Source organism: Dasypus novemcinctus, chromosome 10 (assembly GCF_030445035.2).
Source record: "Dasypus novemcinctus isolate mDasNov1 chromosome 10, mDasNov1.1.hap2, whole genome shotgun sequence".
Lineage (NCBI taxonomy): Eukaryota > Metazoa > Chordata > Mammalia > Cingulata > Dasypodidae > Dasypus > Dasypus novemcinctus.
Window position 1 is genome coordinate 2966421 of NC_080682.1, and position 21338 is coordinate 2987758.

The 21338-nt window shown below is 58.7% G+C and overlaps 1 long non-coding RNA gene across 1 annotated transcript; it reads right to left on the reverse strand.

Annotated features, from left to right (window-relative positions):
- Positions 1-4780: 4780 nt before the first annotated feature.
- On the reverse strand, positions 4781-8836 carry LOC139439720 (uncharacterized). Its single transcript, XR_011649803.1, has 3 exons — positions 8653-8836; positions 7206-7279; positions 4781-6209 (listed from the first exon to the last, which is right to left on the reverse strand). It is a non-coding gene; the product is annotated as an uncharacterized lncRNA (long non-coding RNA).
- Positions 8837-21338: the final 12502 nt, after the last annotated feature.

The window sequence follows — 21338 nt, forward strand, 5'->3', positions numbered from 1 at the left end:
TTTAATTTCTTCAAAGGCTTCCTGTTGGGCTGGCCCATGCGCAGTGCTGATGCGCGCAAGGAGTGCCGTGCCACACAAGGGTGCCCCCGCGTAGGGGAGCCCCACGCGCAAGGAGTGCGCCCCTAAGGAGAGCAGCCCAGCACGAAAGAAAGTGCAGCCTCCCGAGGAATGGCGCCGCCCACACTTCCCCTGCCGCTGACGACAACAGAAGCACAGAAGCGGACAAAGAAACAAGACACAGCAAATAGACACAGAGAACAGACAACCGGCGGGGGGGGGGGGGGAGCGGGAATTAAATAAATAAATCTTTGGGGGAAAAAAAAAAGGCTTCCTGTTGGGTTATACTCCAGATGAGGGGTTCTTTTTCCTGGCCAGTGAGGACTTCATAAAGGGGTTTAGCCATAGCCACAAAACCAGGGACCCAGATGCAACAGAATCCTGCCGCCCCCAGAAACTCACAGAGCTTCCTCTTAATGGTAGATGCTGGGATGGTGCAAATTACCTTCTTTCGTTCTGGTCCTAGTGTCTGGTGCCCTTTTGAGATGACGAACCCTAGATACCTCACCTGTTGCTGGCAAATCTGAGCCTTTCCTCAAGACACTTTAGAGCCAGTTTGCATTAGAAGGTGTAGAAGAGCCCGAGTGCCCTCCCAGCCATTCTCTTCTGTCCGGCTAGCCAGCAGGAGGCCATCTGGCCCTGAGGGCTAGTGCAGTCGAAGCGTCCCCTGGGCAGGAAGCTAGTGCTGCCACCAGGGCTTCTCCGAAAGGGAGGGGGAGTTCTTGAAGCCCTGGGGAGCCGCGTCCCCATCAACTGAGTCTATTTGGGTCCTGGGAGTCTCCCATTCAAAGGCAAGTAGAGGCTGGCCCTGGGGAGCCTCCCGCAGGCAGGTAAGGCAGGCGGCCCCAGGAGGTAACTGCCCCATTACCGTGCCTGGGTTAGGAATCACCAGGCAGGGTGAGTGTGGCATTGTTGTCGGCGGGCAAGTCTTGGACGTGCTGATATCCCGGCCCATCAGGTTTCTCCACTGGCAGCAGCGGAGTGTTCCAGGGTGACTGGCATTCAGTCAGGACACCCCTTCTTTTCTTAGGGGGCTTATGTGTTTGGCCACGCCCAATTGCACCTCACATGAGATGGGTATTGCCTTTGTCGTCCTGGTGGCCCAGGCTTTAGGTCTGTGCTGAGAGGGGCATGTTCCAGATCATTCCTGGTGAGTTCCTTCCAGCCCAGACCTCAGGGTGCAGTTCCTACAGCCTCTCTGGACTTTGACTTGAAGTTTCTTCTTGGTGCAGTCTCCATTCCCTGCTCCAGGGAACAGTGAGAAGGAGGGAGAGGCCGGTCCCGAGGTTTAAACCTGTTGACCCCTCAGGCCTAAAGGTGATCTGGGCCCCCAGTTTAGTTAGAAGGTCCCTGCCCGGCAGGGGAACTGGGCACTCAGGTAGATACAGAAACTCAGGGGACACCTCATGGCCTCCCAACTGGCAGGTTCTAGACTGGCAGGAAGGCCCTCGCTGGACTGATTTCCAGTTGCCCCTACGATGTCAGCTGTCTTTCCACTAAACGGGGCAGCTTCCGTGGTTACTAATGAATATTAGGCTCCAGTGTCTACCTTGAATACCATTGGTTGGCCCCCATGTTTACTTTGGCCATGGGCTCGTGGGGGCCGAGTTCTAGTGAGCCCGGTCGCCCCTATTCAGAGTTGAGTCCCAGTAGCCCAGCCGGGGGCCTTGGGGCTCGGGCCGGCCTTGTCCCCTGGGAGCATTTCCCTTGTTAGTCCGGCCTGTCTGTGGACATTCCTTTTTCCGGGGTCCAGGGTCCTTACAGTGGGCACGCTGATCTCCCGCTGAGGGCGCCCTCTTGCAGGTGTTCCCCCCTTTTTGGGTGGCCCCCCTCGATTGGGCGGGTTTGGATTCCCTAAGGCTGCTGCTAACAGGAGACCTGCTGTTTCATTAGCTTTTAGTTTTCCCCTCAGCAGTTTTGTAAGTTTTTGTTTGATGTCCAGTGCCTCCTGGACGGCGAAAGCTGTGCTGACCCTTCCCTGGCTTTCCGGGGCCTCTGGGTGGAATGGGGTGTGAATCCTGAAGGCTTTTGTCAAGTTGCTTCTGAAAACTTTCCAGAGGGTCTCCAGGCTTTTGAGTGATGGAGGCCGTTGTGGACCGTGTGTGGCCACTTCGCTGGAACATACGGCGGGTAAAGCGTCTTCCTCCGAGGTCCTTGTGGAGTAATGGGCTTTCGAGGCCTGGCCGTCTGAGCTACGAGGACCCTGCGCTGACCCTTCCTTCCAGCACAGAATCAAACCTAAGGGGGCAGGGTTTGGAGATTTCTCACCAAGAATCGATGTGGGGAAACTGATCAGGGTGGCTGGGGGCTTCAGTGACTGCTGCCAAACCACATGGACCTCGGTTACATCCAGGCTCCTTCCGAGGGCCAGTCCACACCAAACGTGGGCCACGCCAACTCACACAGGCCTGGAGAGTTCCGGGGGCCATGCGGACACCATAATCCTCAGAAAAGCCTTTCTTGAAGTTTCTTAACATACGCTCTAGGACTGTGAGTTTGGACAGTGATGACCCATCCCTGAACCGGTGTCGCAGGACAAACACAGGAGGGGCCCTCATGAGGCCATTCAGAGGCCCGCCTGTCCCCGTGCCTCACGAGAACTTAGGCTCGCCTTAGCTCTGCGGTCATTGTAGACTCGGGATGAGCCGTTATGCCGTATGCCGTGGCCTCCACCCCACCCCGCCACGGGGCAGCCTGCCCCTTAGCGGCCCCCCGCCCAGTGCCTGCCCCCTCCCCACCCGCCTGCACGCAGACCACCAAGCTGCTCAGCCCCCACCGTGCCACCCGCAGGGTCCGGGCAGGTGGGCTGTGCGCCCCTGGCCCCGCCAGCAGGGCCCCTGCCGACCAGCTCCACCCCTTCCCCTGCCCAGCCCAAGTCCAAGGGGCTTTTCCGGGGGCCGCCGCGCACACGCCCTCGCTCACCCCGACCTCCCCGCTGAGTGCCCCCCAACCCGCCCTCCACGTCCCAGACACAGCGCCTCCCCTTGCCCCGCCCCTTGTGTCGCTGCCCAGGGGGCAGCCCTCCTGCCTCAGGGGCCGAGTCCCCGCTACCCTACCCTAGAGCGCAGGCCCTTCCGGGGAGACTCCGTGGGGTGCAGGGAGCTGGGGTGGCGGCTCGGCCTGTGCCTCCTCCCTGCGCTCGCTGAGCTGGCGGCCAGGCCGTGGGCAGCTGTGAGCTGAGGACAGCGCCGTGTCCTTCCTCTCATGAGCAGCCCCAGGTGCTGGCTTCCTAGGAGCCCAGATGTGGTGAGGGCACCTGTGCCAGCAGCACCCACAGGGTGCAGGGTCAGCAAAGGTGACTGGAGGGGGCAGTGCTGGGGTGGTCCCCCGGCTCCCTGCCCTGGGTGGGCCTCACTGACCCCTGTCCCAGCCCTGGCATCCCCGTGCTGTGAAATCCCTACTTTTTGAGTGAAACTTGATATTTTACCAAATCAGAAAGAGGAAACCCTGGCACAGGTTGGCATTGTGGCAGGGAATGAGCCCCCGACAGCAACAGGGTGTGGGGGGCCGTGCAGGGAGGTGTGAGGGCGATGGAAGGGGCGGGGGAGCAAGGAGCACTAAGGTGCTGGGGCCGGGGGTGCGGGGTAGGTGTGTCCCCAGCTGAGATTTGGAGGGTGCACGGTGCCCCCCGACTGATCCCTGCCCACGTGGGGCCGACTGATGGCTCAGAGGAGGCCTCCTCCAAGGCAGCCGGACGGGGACCTGACGCGACTCACCTGGCTGGCCTGGTGTGGGGGGGCTCAGATTCCCGTTGCTCAGGGGACCCTGCTTTCCTCTTAGGGATGCCCCCACCTAGCCCGGGCAGCGCCTGGCCCCCCACCTTCTTCCCCTGGCGCCACGGGCTCAGAGGGCAGCACGGCTCTCCGTGACGAGAGCCAATGTCGTGCAGCACTAGGGCTCTGCCCGCCCTTGCCAAGTGCCAGCTGGTTCCCTGGCTCTCTCAGATCTGGGACCCCGGGAGTGCACCTGTGGACTGGGGGCCGCCTCCGTGGGGGGCATGGAGGAAAGGGCTTCACTGCCTGCCAACCACGTGCCCTGCTGGAGGGCAGCCTGGACAGTTTCAGCTGTAGGACAATTTATTTTGGTAATTGAATGTGTCATTCAGGAACTCAAGGGCCCAGAGACCCCAAAACATGGCCTCTGGCCGAGAGGCTGTCATGGCCCTGGCCACCTGTGGACAGGTGAGCGTCCTCCCAGCCCTGCAGGCACTGGGCACCGGCCAGCCCTGGCACCCATGTGGCCTGGGCAGGATTCCCAGCTGTCCTCCTGTGTAAAAGGAAATGAGCCACACATTCCTGGAATGGTGGGTGCTTGTCCAGCGCTGGCCTCAAAATCTCGTTATTTTGGGAAATGGACTTGGCCCAGTGGTTAGGGCGTCCGTCTACCACATGGGAGGTCCGCGGTTCAAACCCCGGGCTTCCTTGACTCATGTGCAGCTGGCCCATGCGCAGTGCTGATGCGCGCAAGGAGTGCCGTGCCACGCAGGGGTGTCCCCCGCGTAGGGGAGCCCCACGCGCAAGGAGTGCGCCCTGTAAGGAGAGCCGCCCAGCGTGAAAGAAAGTGCAGCCTGCCCAGGAATGGCGCCGCCCACACTTCCCGTGCCACTGATGACAACAGAAGTGGGCAAAGAAACAAGACGCAGCAAATAGACACAGAGAACAGACAACCAGGGGAGGGGGGGGAAATTAAATAAATAAATAAATCTTTTTTAAAAAAATCGTTATTTTATCAGTCAGCGTTCAGCAGAGCAGCAGAGCCTAACGGAGGCGGCTTCCGGGGAGTTTCGGCCACTGGCACAGCGAGCCTCCGCTGGTTGTTGAAAACGCCAAGTGTGCGGCTACCCTGGAAACCCTCCTGTCCCTCGTGGGCAGCCTGAGCTGAGACCCTGCAGCTGGAGCCCCTCCCTTTCTTTAACTGCTGTCGCCAGCCTGTTTGGGCACCGCCCGCCTGCAGCGTGGTACTTTTCACCCACAGCACTCTCTTAGGACATGGTTCATTTCCTAGGCTGCTCTAGCAAATGCCAAGCCACGGGGTGCCCCCGGCACCTCCCCCCGTGGAGTCCGGCCCGCTCACGGCTCCGCGCGTCCCCTCCTCCATCAGCCCCGCGTCCCGTCTCCAGCTCAATGCTGGGCTCGCCCCTCTGCGGCCTGCGCCAGCCCCGGGCCCCCTGACCAGCCTCCACTTCTCCAGAAGACCCCACCCTGGCGCCCCGCCCCGCCCTGCCCTGCCTCCCCTGACCCAGCTGGGAGCACCCACCAGGGAACGGGCACCCTGGCGGGGCCCCGCTGGATGGAGGGGGTGATCGAGACGGGCTGCGCACGGCCAGCCCAGAGTCGGGGGTCCCCAGGCAGTGGGCTCTGGTCTCAGTTTACCTACAACCCCGACTGGAGGACACAAGGCACAGGCGCCTTCGTGCCTCAGTTTCCCCACTCTGCACGAACCCCTAGACTCTGCAGTTCCCCCCTGTGGCTCCTCAGCCCTCCCTGGCCGTGAGAACAGGGCGCAGGCACCAGAACGGTCACTCTGGAGCCAATCCTGGCCCAGCCTAACCCACGGCCGTCCCGGCTGGGAGGCGGGGCTGGCCGGCCACCCCCAGCTCCGGCAGGACCAGGTGTGGGCCCCGGGCCCCACTGTCCCCACGCTGGCCAGCGCTCCCTGTGAAGCAGAAGGCAGAGCCGGTCAGGGTGGGCAGGCGCGGCTCCCCGCGACCCTGCACCCGGCGAAGCCCTCACACCCTCCCAGGAGGGGCCTCTCAGGGTCCCAGCCCACTGCTCCCTGTGTCCACTCGCTGTGTGTTCTTCTGGGTCCGCTTGTATTCCTGTCAGCAGCACCGGGAATCTGTGTCTCTTCTTTTGCGTCATCTTGCTGCGTCAGCTCTCTGTGTGTGCAGCGCCACTCCTGGGGGGGCTGCGCCCTGTTCAAGTGGGGTGGCTCTCCTTGTGGGGCGCACTCCTTGCGTGCAGCAGCACTGCACGTGAGCCAGCTCACCACACGGGTCAGAAGGGCCTGGATTTGAACCCTGGACCTCCCACATGGTAGGTGGACGCTCGATCCGTTGATGTCTGCTCTTTTTAAATACAGGAAAAAGTAGAGCGTCGCCAACGCCAGGGAGACCAGGGGGATTGCGATGGCCCAGTGATGGTGTCGGCCGCCTGGGGGAGCAGAGGGCAAGGTCAGGGAGGGGTCTCTGCCCAGCAGCCACAGGAGAGAAGACACCGAGGGGCGGTCCCTGCGCGTGGCCAGCAGGAAAGGCCCTGGAGGGGAGCCGGGAGCATGGGGCGCAGGCCTGGGGGCCAGCACGGGGCGTGGGAGGAGGGTGCCTGGGGGTCCCTGGAGGGCAGGGGGCTGCGCACCTCGACTTCCTGGGAACAGCCCCGGGTTGCCTTGAAGGAGGTGCCCTGTCACGGGGGTGCGTCCGAGCCGGGTGCTCTGTGCCCCCACCACCCCGTGACCTCTGGCACAGGCTCCTCAGGAAGCCCCCCGGGTGCCTCTGCTGGGGGGGGCAGGCAGAGCCTGAGTGGGGGTCTGCACCCCAAAGCATCCGGGATTGCCATGTGGAGCTGAACCTCCCGGAGGCCCCCAGCCCCACGCAGCCTGAGGCGGCCACACGCCCCCTGGGCAGACCCCAGGACGGGGGGTCCCGCCAGGCCCCTGACAGCCCAGGCCTCTGGCTTCACGTGCCAGTGGGGTTGGTGCCTCCCCCACAGGGGCTTACGGGCTTCTGAAAGTTCTGGTTAAACGTCCACCGGCTCGTGGACGGCCCCAGGGCCCCAGGACAGCATGCATTAGGTGTCGTTTCAGCGTCGAAAGAACCAAGTTGGACTGCGCTGGGGCTCGGGGGGGCCGGAGGATGTTCTGCTGTGGGGGGACGCCACCCATGAGGGGACGGCTCGGGTCTGAGTCCCGTCTAGGTGGGCCCAGAACCAGGTCGTCCATCGAGACAGGGCGCACGTCAGGGGAGGGGGAGGGCTGGGGAGTGACCGCTCCTCCACTGGGTCTCCCCAGGTGACGGATGCTCTGGACCGTGGGAGCTGGTGGGCCTCAGCCCTGGGAAGTCCTTGTGCCACCAGACTGCACAGGGTCACGGGGTTACTTGCGTGGTCCTGAGCGTCGCGTCCCTGAAAGCAAACGCTGCTGAACCCTCGTACCTGGACCAGCGTCTCTGCACACCGTGTCCGCCGTGGCGTTGCATTTCTTGAGGACGACTGTCCCCTCAGGACACCTGCAGGGGGAACCTGTAGGTCATCCCCTTTCCCCCACGTCCTCCCAGCCTCAGTGGCCAGGTCCTCACCCCACCCATTGAGGTGGCGCTGGGATTGTGTCCCGGAGCCGGGAAGGGGCCGTGTCCACAGCAGGACGCTGCCCCCAACCTTTGGGGACCCCACAAAGGGCGCTGGGCACAGCCCCTGCAATATGACGAAGTGGCTGGGATTCCTCTAAGGACAGACGTCGAGAACTTTCTCCCTGGGATGTTTACGGCTGTGGTCGGAGACCCCTGGCTCTAAGGGCTGAGGGCATCTGTGCTGGTTTTACTACAGCTTTGCAAGTTGTGTGACTCTCTGAATTCCTGACATTTACGTGCTTGTCACTCACCCTTCTGTGCTCAGGTTACTAGAAGTTGTCCATAACCTTAGGCCGAGGATGAAGGGCCACTTACCTGCTCATGAACCTGACGGCATCCAGAGCCATCCCCACCTCATGGCAGGGCGACAAGCAGGATTTCTCCAAGATTCCTTTCCTGGCCCCGCTTCACGCCACACCTGGTTTCCCTCCCTCTTTTGGGAATCAACGACTCCTAATCTTAGAACTGCCCACTCCTGAATGGAAAAGCACAAAACATGGAGAAATGGCCAGGATGGATATCCTGGAGCTCAAGGACCCCTCAAGGATGTCCGTGGCTTCCTGGGGACTGACACAGCATTGAGGCCACAGAAGGCCAATGGACCTCAGGGTGAGGCAATGGCCCATGGTCAGCAACTCTGGACACAGAGGAAACTGGAGGGATGGCCCCAGAATCCTCATGGGAAATGCCTCCTGGCCTCAAAATGTGCACCTGCCAGCCGTGGAACATGACGGCAGAAGAAATCCTTTGTAGTAGGTCACAGATGAAGGCCTACATTCTCTTCCTTTCCTAGGGTGTTAGGGGAGCATGTGCTTCAGCCAAACAATGGAGTAAACTAAGAAAGGGAAGGGCAGGGGTGGCCCCGGGGGGTGGGAAGGGAAGTTCCTGGCTGCCCGCTGGGAGCAGAGCTTCAGAGCAGAGGCCAGGTGGCCCGAGGGAGCAACACTGGAGAGCAGACTCGAGAGCTCAGGGAAAGAAAGGCAAGAAAAGGCAAATCATGCATTAAAAAAAAAAAAAAGGAGGGGAATCAGAAAATTACAGGAAGAAGGAAAAGAGCGAGTCAAATAGGATTTGTCCAAAAAGCCACCAGAATTGTGGGAAATGCCATGACTTGGGGGTGAGAAGAAAACCCTCCCCACTCCTTCGACTTGGGGGTTGTTGATTCTGAGCATTTACAGGCCGACCCCTGCAAGTGCAAGGGCCCACGGCCGCCTCTGGACGCGCCCAGGACCCCTGCTCCGAGCGTCACCTACACGCTGCAGCTCCTGCAGGTTTCCGTGCTCTCCCTGTCCTGGGAGAAGCGGCCCTCCGGGCACTGGCACAGCCGGTCGCTGGTTGGAGAACAGTTCTTCACTGGCTCCTCGTCTGCAGTTCAAGAGACGGGGTCAGTCCCAGCTGGGAGCACACCTGCCCCCGCGAGCCTGCAGGACGCCGTCACCTTGAACAGGTGACCAGCGCTCCCCTGCCCGCAATGGACCCGGCCCTGCCCGATGCCCCACAACGATCCCGCTCGTTTAGGCTGTGGCCAGCCCTGGCCCCCACGTCCTCACGCACGTCCTCACGAGGACACGGCCTGGGAGGAGGTCCCCGACCGTGCGGGTCAGCAGGTGGCATCCTTGTGGACACGGCCTGGGAGGGGCTCCCTGACCTGCGCGGGTCAGCAGGTGGCGTCCTTGTGGACACGGCCTGGGAGGGGCTCCCTGACCTGCGCGGGTCAGCAGGTGGCGTCCTTGTGGACACGGCCTGGGAGGGGCTCCCTGACCTGCGCGGGTCAGCAGGTGGCGTCCTTGTGGACACGGCCTGGGAGGGGCTCCCTGACCTGCGCGGGTCAGCAGGTGGCGTCCTTGTGGACACGGCCTGGGAGGGGCTCCCCGACCTCGCGGGTCAGCAGGTGGCATCCTTCACATTCTGACCTGGAGTCTCCAGCATCCCCATCGGCCTCCAGGAAGCGGAGGTGGTTTAGACGCCGTGTCAGGGCAAGAGGTGGCTCTGATGGTGGCCCCTGCAGGGGTCACCCCGACGTCGTGGACTCTGATCTACCTGCCGTCTACAGGGACAAGTCCCCGGGACTTGCTCCTCTCCTGCCCTTCCCCGTCCCTCGGGGCGCTCTCTTCCAGGCCCCCTGCTGGGGAGTTCACCCTTTCACGCTACCTGGCGGGACTTCTCCAAGCAGGGATTGCAAACTTTGGGGGCCCCTAAACCACAACCCTTTTTTCCATTTGGTTGATCACCGTTTGCCTCCTCTTGAATCTGGTGCCAATGCATGCCGTGAACAGCCTTGGAGACGGCCCGCCCTGCTCTGCGGCCCCGCGACCCGGGCTCATTTTGGGGACAGAAAGATGCTGCCTCCACTAAGGCCTCTGGAGCGACCCCGCGGCTGGGCGTGGAGGCCTCGCCCCTCCTTGCGGGGGTCACAAGCCCCAGGTTAAAGGAAAACCGGCCTGCGGGGTCCCACTGCGCGCGGTTGCTCGCTGCCACGCGGGAAGGCCTGGGCATCTCCATTGGAGGGGAGCGGGCTGCGGCCTTCTCGGGGCAGCTTCACTCTCCAGCACGCGGCGCAGGTGTGGGCGCAGGAGGGGACAGGCGCGCACCCAGGGGTTATCTGCACGCACACACACCACACGTGTACGTACACACAGATATCACAGGCACTTACACATACACAGATACACACCCACAGGAAACGCACCCACAAACTGCTCCACCCCGGCGCACACCAATGCACACGCACATCCCACATGTGCACACGTACGCAGGCACGCTCACCCCTCACCACGAGCATGCACACACATACCTACATGCACACACAAAGGCACATGCACACAGATACACACACACCCGTGAAGCATACACACGCACACCCCAGGTGCACACACATACACGCAGATTGACAGCACCCAGATACACCTATACAGAGACGCACACATTCACACACACGGATGCACACACTCACATGCACCTACAAATACAGGCACATGAAGACGTGTGCACACATATGCTGCCACACACCTCTAACACACAAGTATTCACATGCCCACGTTCACACAAATACACACACCCATAAAGACACACATACACACCTGCTAACACATACACAGAGGCACACACAGACACAGACACACCTGCCCGTTACTCATACCCACTTGCCCCCCCTGTAACACCCACAGCCCCCTGTTCCCAGCTGGCAGCCCTGGCACAGCCCACTGAAGCCCACCTTCAACTCCTCGTTCATTTTGAAGCTCTCAGAACTGGACCCATCCCCCGGCGCTGCCCCCGTTTTCCTGCTCCCACGTCACGTGGCTGGGTTCTGCCTCCCCGGCCCCCCCGCCCTGCACTGGGAGACCTGCCCGCCCCTCCTGGTCGACGCGGGAGCCCAGGGCCCCGCCACCCCGCAGGTCCCGGCTCCACAGCCTCCTGCCCCGGTTGCACCTTTGGGGCCTCCTGCTGGCTCTAGCACCCCCGTTCTCGCCCCCCAAATAAGAGGCCTGAGGCTGTCCCGCCCGGCAGGGCCCTGAGGCCGCGCACTCACCCCGGGGGCAGGGGGAGCAGGGCAGGCAGGCGTCCAGGCCGTTGGGGTGCGCCGTGAACGTCTCAGGGCCACAGGCCTGGCATGTGCCCCGGGTGTGGGGGCGGCCGCAGGGCTCGGAGACGTGGTGACCTGTGAGGGCAGAGGGCAGGTGAGTCCCCCGCAGGGCACCCCCCGCCCCCAGGCTCACCCACCTCTGGACACGGCAGCCTCGTGGCCGAGCTGGAGGGGTCTCACCTGCTCCGCCTGCCGCCCGGTGGCCTCAGCTGCCCCCGCTCCAGCCCTCGTCTCGGCCTCCTGGACGGGGAGGGCGGGGCTGGGCGCGGTCCAGGAGGAACGCGGACAGGGTGCTGGGCCTCTGCCCCCCGAGGGGGGTTGGGGGCTCCACAGGCTCCCCGAGTCTCTGGGCGGCTTTTCTGGGTGGGGATGGGTGGAGGCAGGAGGACGGGGGTCAGCAGCTGGGACCCCAGCTCGTCCCGCGCCAGCCCAGGACGGGCCTGAGCCCAAGGACAGCGGGTCCTAGAAGGGCGTTCCTGGCCAGTGCCCGGCACCTTCGCCGCCTCCTTGGCCCCCGGGGGCGATGGTGGAAGCCCTCCGGGGCCCTAGCCTCCCTGTAATACAGACATCAGTACTTTCCTGTGCGGGAGGAAAAGACACAGACACGCTCGGCCAGATGTGACTCCTGGGGTCCACCCTGGAGGGAGGTGACGGCTGAGCCAGGCTCAGTACCTTCATGGAATGCAGGGCTGCAGGGCGGGGTCCAGCCAGCCCCCCACTGGCCATCAGCGGTGGCACCTGCTCCCCCTCCCTGACCCCAGGACTGGCTGGGCTGTGGGTGTGACCCCCAAACCCGAGGGTCAGCTCTGCGCCCCGGGCCCCGCCACGCTGCCTGAGGGGATGTCCGGGGGTGGCTGCAGGTGGAGGAGCTTGGCACGGCCCCAGGCTCCGTGTCAAGGGCTGATGCCAGGACCATCCCTGGACACCGTCCGCTCCCCTGTGAGGACAGCTGGGGGCTGCGCCTCGCCTCCCCTGGACCGGCCCCGAGTGCGTGGCCCCTGCTGGACCTGAACTGACCTTCCTTAGGGGCCGGAACGCGGTGTCTAAGGGGTGTCCTGCACCCTCTGACCTGCTAGCGAGACACGGGCCCGGGGGGCGCTCGAGGCCCCCCACCCGGGCCCAGGGCTGTGTGCGGAGCTAGTCCCGGAGCGCAGCAGCAGACCCTACGGGCTCGGCCACACCCGGAGGGACCTGGCGCCCCTGGGCAGCTCTGAGCCCGGGTCCTCACCTGCCCGGGGCACTTCCTGACTCCCCCAGACGGCCTCCTCCCAGGTGTCCTCTGAACCCGCCCCCCCAGGCCACACCTGGTCCCCGGCTCAGCCCCTGTGTAGGGGAAGGGGGACCAGGGAGCCCCAGGCCGGGTTGGACAGACAGACACTCACAGCCTCCTGTGGGCCCAGGTGGGGGAGGGCCAGGGCGGGGTCAGCACCTCCAGCCCAGGTCTCCGTGGTGGCAGCAGCAGAGCTGAGCCCCCAGCCCTCCTTCCGCTCAAGCCCCTCCCCCATCTCCCAGGTGTGGGGGTCCAGGGGGAGCCCTTCCTGAACTCACCGGGAGGGCAGGTCCTGCAGCAGCGTCCGTCTGTCCAGTACTCGTCAGGTGCGCAGCCCAGTGCGTCAGTGGCCACCCGGCCCCGGGTGGGGAGCAGGGGCGTGGAGGCGGGGGCCGCCTGCAGCTGCAGAGGACAAACCCGTGAGCAGCGCTGGGCGGGCGCTCTGCCAGGCGGCGGTTCCCAGCGGGAGGGAACCTTCGCTCCCTCGGTCCATCCCCGCACGTGAGATAGGCGCGACTGACACTGGAGAGACGGAGTGGGGGCAACCAGCCGGGCCCCCAGGGTCAGCAGCAGAGCCGGACATGGGCCCAGCTGGTGCTGCCCCCTGCACACCCGCCCTGCTAGGCACGACCCTGTGCCATGTGGACCCCGTGGCACCTGCACCACCTGGTGAGCACAGAGGGGACAGCGCCACTCGCTGCAGGCAGGGGTGGGGCCGTGCCCCCCACGCCCACCTCCTGGCTCTGCCCTGGGATGAGGCACAGGCGACGCTTAAGGAGAATTCAGGGACATCAACACCCACGTTGCAAAGAAACATCAGGGCTGGGGAAACGCGCAGAGGAGGGGAGACGCCGCCCTGGCAAGCTGGGAACCCCAGGGGGGGCACCCGGAGAGGGATTAGGTGGGCGGGGGCGGCGGAAATGGGACCGGAGGGGCCTGTCCCCAGCAGACCCCAAGGGCCCCTGCCTCCTGCCTGAGAGCCAGGAGGGTCTCGGGGTGTGGCCGCGCTGGGGGACAGCCTGGGTGGGGCAGCCTGACAGCAGATACACGTGATGAAAGCAAAACTTGTTTTACAGCTTTGGACCAGGAGAAAATACTTTTAGAAAATTAAAGCCATGGCTTTTCAGGTACAGCAACTCCAACAGGGTGGAATTAATGAGTATAAAAGGGCCCAGCTGCCCCTTGTAATGAGATCACTACAGGAGTGGGGGTGCCTGCCAGGGAGAAACACCAAGCACACAGCTGTCTACACCGAGAGCATCTGGATCTTGAGGACAATCGTCCGTTTTTAACGACGAAAAATGGAACACGCAGCCCATGAAAGATCCAGTCAGAAATGCGTTCTTCAGGAAGCAAAATTAGATTTTTAAAAAAGTATTTATTTGACTTTTCTCACCTCTCCCCCCACCTGCTGTTCTTGCTGTGTCCAGTCGCTGTGTGATCTTCCGTGTCTATTTCTCTTTTTGCCTTCTCTTTTCTCCTCTAGGACTCACCGGGATTCGATCCTGGGGACCTCCGATGTGGAGAGGCTCCCTGTCACTTGCACCACCTCGTCTCTCTTGGTTGCTTCATCATTTGCTGCGTGGCTCGCCACGTGGGCACGCCTGTACCAGGAGGCCGGGGATGGACCTAGGTCCTCCCATATGGTAGACAGAAGCCCAGTCACTTGAGCCTCATCTGCTTCCCGAAATAGGTGGTTCGATCTAAAAACAGTTTGAAGACCCCACAGGCTGGGACTCAAATGTAAATGTCCAGGGTTCAGCTCTGTAATATTTTTCCACCAAATTTTTATGCGATGTTATTGAATTTGAGAGAGTATACTACTTGGATCATTAAAGCATAATTTTGTCATAAATTGCTGTTTTGTGGGTGTGTGTTTTTTTTCTTTTTACTTCAGTACCTCTGTCTCATTAAAAATTTCAACAGTGACTCTGAATGTTGCTAAAAGACATTTGTGTACGGTCAAGTAACTTTTATATATGACTAAGATGTCAGAATAAATGTGTAATTAGAACCCGTGTTGTGTAAGGGCGTTCCTAATTCTCACTCATATGGGACTGCACTTACAGAACCTGCAGATACATTACCATTGATGTGGGTTTCTGACTGCCAGGTTTATTTAGTGCTGTAGTTGCATCACTGAAAGGTGGAATTTTTAATTGGTACAATAGTAGTTTCAGTAATACATAGTTTTTCCCACCACACATGTGTGCGTTTTGTCTTTAGGTGACTGAATCTTTTAAAAAGTTAGTATACATAGTTCCTCAGTTTTGGGGAACTGTTGTATCCTGATAATGCTTATTGCTCTGTGATACCATTCTATCTTAGCTGTACTGGGGAAACCTAAATAAAGAGTCTTAATGTAACCCCTTGAAAAGAAAAATAGCTTGGAATATAGTTAGACACCATGGAGAAGCCTTTGTTTTGTGTTTTGGGGGTGTAAATACTAAAAAAATAAAAGTTTTACTCACACACAATACAATACATCCAAAGTGTACGAACAAAGGCTCTCAGGATATTCACAGAGTTTGCTTTCATCACCACAATCAACTTCAGGACATTTTCATTGCTCCAAAAAGAAAATACCCTCGTAGTCCCCAGTATCGCCACTGTGCACTGTGTTGAGTATTGACGCTTGGCACTCTAGCACTTTGCTTCTGTTGATGGAGCATTTTACAATGTTACTGTTAACTACTGTTCATAGTTTGTGTAAGAGGCATTTTTCGAGATGATTATCTCTAGGCCATGCAGACAGTTAACACATGAATTTCACCTATTGTTATGTCTAGTTACTACTATATTTGGATTTGTTTCTACTAATTTATTCATGATTTTTTAAAAAACTTATCCCCTCCCCACCGCTGTCCCCCGTTGTCTGCTCTCTCCACCCATTCTCTGTGTGTTCCTCTGTCTCTGCTTGTATTCTCATTAGGCAGCTCCGGGAACCGATCCTGGGACCTTCTGGAGTAGGAGAGAGGCGATCACTCTCTTGCACCACCTCAGCTCCCTGTTCCACTACATCTTCTTATTCTCTCTCGCTGCGTCATCTTGCTGCACCAGCTCTCTGCAGCGGCCAGCACTCCTGCGCCAGGGTGACTTCCCGTGCGGGGCGGCGTTCCCACGCACGGCGGCACTCCTGCGCAGGTCGCATTCCCACTGGGGCCGCACTCCGCGTAGACCGGCACTCCTTGTGGGCCAGCTTGCCGCGTGGGCCAGCTTGGACTCCCCAGGAGGCCCTGGGCATCGAACGCTGGACCTCCTATATGGCAGAAGGGACCCCAATTGGTTGAGCCACATCCGTTTCCCTATTATGATTTTATTATCACAACTTGTCCTTGATTAATTTTTCCTGTCTTTTCTGGCTTCTGCTTGCGTTATTCCACTCTCACATTGTTTTATTCTACTTCACAAGAGAAATGAATACATTCTATTTTACCTTTAGTGGGCTTTTTTACATTTGAGCTTGGAAAGAACATGTAAAGTATCAAAAGAAAGAGTGTTTAGATAAATTAATAAAATACAATGTATAGACCGCACAGTAACTATCATTTTAGGCAAGAGTCATCAACGAATGGAAGTAAAGGAAAAACGATACAATGGGATATTTGCGTAACTTCACACAGGAACGCCCAGTGGACACTCCTCTTCACAAGGGGAAACTAGGAGCTCTGCTATGGCCTGTGCTGGCAGATACCCCTAAGCCGTCAGTTAGCGCCCCAGGACAGGACCAGGTCGACACCAGGTATCTCCATCTGCGATGCCCTTCCATGAAACAGCAGCAAATTCTGGAATATTCTTGCCAAAACGCATAACCCGGATTTGATCATGAACAACAGACACCCTCAAACTGAGAGAATCGACCCAATGATTCAGTGGCTCTCTGAACACAACTACCGGCACAGAAATATGTATTGGAATATGATTAAAAAGAGAAATGTTAGAGTGTGTAAACGCTAATAGAATTTAAACAAAAACACCAAGGAGACCCCCAAGAAAAAGTGAACCCTAAATTAAACAATGGATGCTGGTTAACAGCACAAGTGTGAAAATACACAGTCATCAAGTGTCGCGAAGGTCCCGGGGCAGTGGCGGTGGTGGGTGGTGTCCTGGTTTGAGTCTTTGCCCCTGGAGAATCATCTTCTAGCTCACCCCTTCCTGGGCACGTGGACCTACCTCGTGGGGACCTCGTGGTTCACCCCGTGGAGGGACCTCTTGACTGGGGCCCTTAGTCAGGGGCCCTGGATTAGACTCAGGCCCCAGGGGAAGCTGCAGGCCTGCAGGGAGGGATGGAACCAGCACCTAAAGCAGAGTCCAGGAGGCGCTGCCCTTCACCGGCTAGGAGAGCACGCCAGGATCACCTTCAGACAAGAAAAGAAAAATGCATCCAAGTAGGAAAAGAGGAAGTAAAACTCCCATTATTTGCAGATGACATGATCCCATACTCAAGAAAATTCTGAACGCTACTTGAGATAATCAATGAGTTGAGCAACATGGCAGGATACAAGATCTAAATGCAAAGTAACTAATGTTTTGGTACACTACCTTCAAACAATCTGAGGAGGAAATCAGAGGAAAATTCCATTTACAGTAGAGACAAAAAGTCTCAAAGACCTAGGAATCAATTTAACCAAAGAAGTACAAGACCTATATGCAGAAAACTATAAAACAATGAGGAAAGACAGCAATGAAGACCTAAATGAATGGAAAGACACTCCATGTTCATGGACTGGAAGACGATCGTGAAGAGGTCAAGCCTACTCAACCTGACTTACAGAGTCAATGAAAAACTAATAAAAATACCAACAGTCTCCCTTACACAAATAAAGAGGACAATTACCAAATTTCCTTTGGAAGGGAAAGTGGACCTAAATAGCCAAATGCATTCTAAAAAAAGAAGAGCAAGGGAGGAATTTCAGTGCCTAACCTTGAAACCTAATACAAAGCTACACTTGTGGAAAACAACAGGGTATTTGCATAAAGATAGACTGATCAGTGGAATGGAATGGAGAGTTCAGAAATAAATACTTACCTCTAGACCAACTGGTTTTCCCAATCCTACCAAAGTCATGCTAATGGGACTGTGACTGTTAGGCTAATGTGTCAACTCAACCAAGTCACTGTGCCCAGGTGTTTGGTCAAGGAAGCACTGGGCTCATTGTAATACAAGGACAACTATGGGCTTTAGTCGTCAGAGGGTTTACTGCATAGATGGCAGACTACAGCTACACGGACCAGGAGACGGCTGTCAGCAATGAGCAGCACAGTATCCAATCAGTTGAATGCCCTGAAAGGGGAAGTGATTTCAGCCATCAGAGAGAATTTCCCAGCTCCTCTTTGGCCAGCCAACGACTCCAGGAAACTCATCTAGGATCTTCACTGGAGTTTCCCTGGGGCCCCTGGTTTGCATCCTCCCTGCAGAATCTCCATTTGCTCATCTCCATGGTCCTGTGGCAGGATCTCATAAATCTCATACTATTTACACGAATCTCCTGATGATTCTGTTTCTCAAAAGAATCCTGATGAATAAGCATGAAACAGTCTCTTCACAAATGGTGGTGGGAGAAGGGGATATGCATAGCCAAAAGGACAAAAGAGGACCCCCTCTCTCACTCCCTGTATAAGAGTAGACCAGCTGAGGTTGGACAGAAACGAGCCCTGGGGTGAGAGGACACAGCCTAGAGACCCTGATGGTCTACAGCTGGCCTTACGGAGAGACCAGAGCAGCTGAGCCGGGAGAGGAACGAGCCCCGGGAGAGAGATGAGGCTTATCCCAGCCTACAGCTGATATTGGAAGAGGCGGGGGCCATGGAGCCTTGAGAGAAGGAAGGCTGAGCGGCGGCAGCCGTCTTGCTCCAACAGGTGGCAACAGACTCAGGGAGGGAAGTCACTTACGCTTCATGATCTGGTAACTGTAAGCTTCTACCCAGATAAATACCCTTTACAAAAGCCAACAACTTTCTGGTATTTTTGATCAGCACCCGCTGGGCTGACTACTACAAATGCACAACATTGTGATTATACTACAAGCCACTGATTCTACACTTTGGGTAGATCCCATGGTATGTGAATATATCTCATAAAACTGCTGAATAAATAAATACATAAATGTGCAAGCATAGCAGAAATAGCTGCTACGCACAGCCGGGGAAGCAGAGAGAGGTTGAGAGGTGAGGGACTTTCTTGTTTTATTATTGTTATTATAGAAATAAAGAAAATGTTCTAATGTATGAAGTGATGAAAGCACAATGATGTGACTATACCAGGTACCACCGATTGTGCACTTTCTATGAGCTGAATGCTCTACTATATGTTTCAATAAAATAGATTAAAAAAAAATAAAAGAAAGACGCGCTGGCCCTCCCCTCCCCCTACCTGTCCCCCCATTCCCCGCATTCCCTCCTCCTGACTCAGCCGCGGCCGGTCCCACCCCGAGTCCCCGTCCTTGGCGCAGCGCCAGGTCTACGTTTGCCGCCAGTAGCGCCCAGTACGCGGAGGAGTGCCCCCCAAGTAGGGCCCCGAGGGGAGCCCCCCGCCCCGCTGCTCTCCTCCGGCCACCCCCCCCCCCCGGGTAACGCCCGGGGTTCCCACACGCCTGGGCAATCGGGGCGCCCCGAGGTTTGTTAGGCCGTCGGGGCAGCCCTGGTCCCCCTCCGCCCTCGGGCTCCTCGCCATTTAGGGGCGCCCCCGGCCCCGCCCCCGCCTGAGCCCGCTCACCTGCGACGTGGCCAGCAGCACCCAGAGAACCAGCCCCTCCATGCTCCCGCGAAAGGCGCGGGCGCCTCGGGGACCCCTGCGCCGCGCTCCAGGGATGGACGAGCGGGGCCCACGGACCAGCGAGCAGCAGCGCGCACCCCCAAGCCCCGCAGACGCCCGCCGGCCTCGCACGGCCCCGAGCCGGGAAGCGCAGGGATGTGCAGCAGCGCGCTGGGAGCGCTCAGCGGCCAGCGGTGAGTCACAGGGCGAGCCCGCCCCCGCGCCCGCCCGGGGTCCTTGGTGCCACGAGGGCCCGTCATCCGGCCCCGCCCCTGCAGTGAAGGCCCCGCCCCTGGGTGAAGGCTCCGCCCCTGGAGCGAAGGCCCCGCCCCTGGAGTGAAGGCCCCTGGAGCGAAGGCCCCTGGAGCGAAGGCCCCGCCCCTGGAGCGAAGGCCCCGCCCCTGGGTGAAGGCCCCGCCCTGGAGTGAAGGCCCCTGGAGCGAAGGCCCCTGGAGCGAAGGCCCCGCCCCTGGAGCGAAGGCCCCTGGAGCGAAGGCCCCTGGAGCGAAGGCCCCGCCCCTGGAGCGAAGGCCCCGCCCCTGGGTGAAGGCCCCGCCCCTGGAGCGAAGGCCCCGCCCCTGGGTGAAGGCCCCGCCCCTGAAGTAAAGGCCCCGCCCCTGGAGCGAAGGCCCCGCCCCTGGAGCGACGGCCCCGCCCACCCGGGCCGGCCTCGGTCAAGACCCGGGAAGGTGAGGTGGGCGCGCAGGAGCCGGGAACCGGGAGGCGCCCCCGGGGCCCAGGGCGCGTGGGCCGGGGTCTTAGCGCCCAGGAGAGGGTGGGCGAGGAGGCAAGGGCCGCCAGGGCCGTGGGAGGAGCCCCTCGCTCCTCAGGCCCTGCTGTCCCCTCCCACGGCTGTCCTGGGGTCAGCGGCGCGTTCACCACTTGCACAGGGCCCGCGGGACTGGGAGGAAGCTCGTTCTGTTGTTGGGTTTCGTTTCTTGGTCTGTGAGGAAAGTGAGCGTCCCTGGCCCTGAGGCGCTCCTGGCGCCTTTCGCTTTCGCTTTCAGGCGCTCTCTCCCTCAAGCTAGAGTGAGAACGTCGGGGCGGCTCCTTCCGGGAGCAGGCTCAGGAGCGAGCTTTAGACGGGCTCGCAGCACGCACTCCGCGCGGAGTGCTCCGAGCTGCGGCTGAAGACGCTTCCTCGGGCGTTTCCAGCCCGGCCGGCGGCCCGCCGTCCTCCTGCCCCCGAGGAGGCCCCTCACCAGCAGCCCCCAGCCCTGGCGCACGCCGAGATTCCTGGGAGCCCTGGGCACCCCACCTGGAGCCGCGCATCAGGAGGCCCCGCAGGTCCCCATCTGTGCAAGTGCCTAAACCTGGGAGCAACAACAACTACGAGGAAATCGAGGCAGCCAGGGGGAAAAAGTGGAAAATTTGATAAGGGACCCCTCAAATACACAGGTAGGAATGCTCCTCACCAAGCAGTCCAAACTGCGAGGACTTCCCAGTGTACAGGTGGACTGTAATTAATGCCTCAGTTATAATAATGCTCCCCCGTCCACTGTAACAAAGGCACCACACTAATGGAAACTGAATAATGTTGTGCGTGGGGGTGGATAGGAACTCTCTATTTTCTGCGTGATTTTCTGGAAACCTGTAATATCTCTAATAAAAAAATCACTAAGGATAATTAAATGCAATACCAAAGGCTCTTCTCAAAATAAATCTGGTTGTTCAATAAACCAATGTTACAAACAAAAACAATGATTCTGTCTAGAATTAAAAGAAGCAACTGTCTCAGAACCTTGATAGATCAAAGACCTAAACATAAAAGTCAGGACCATAAAACTCCCAGAAGATAATGTAGGGAAACATCTACAAGACGATGTCGTGGGTGGGGGTCTCTTCAACCTTACACCCAAAGCACGAGCAACAAAAGAAACAACAGATGAACGGGGCCTCCTCAAGATGAAACACTCGTGCGCCCCAAAGGCCTCTGGAAAAGGCAGCCGATTCAATGGAGAAAAGATTTGGAAATCACACATCCGATAGGCATTTCATACCCATGATCTATAAGGAGATCCTGCATCTCAACAATAAAAAGACAAATGACAGGAGTCAACAATGGGCAAAAGACCTTACTAGACCCTTTTCTAAAGAAGAAATATAAACGGTGAAAAAACAAATGAGAAATATTTTAAATCACTGTCTATTAGTGAAATGCAAATCAAAGCCACAATGAGATATCATCTCATATCTACTAGAACAAAACAAAACTACAAGTGTTGGAGAGGATTTGGAGAGATAGGGACACTTATTCACTGCTGGTGGGAATGGGGAATGGTACAGCCACTGTGGAGGACTGTTTGGCTGTTCCTAAAGAAGTTGAAGATAGA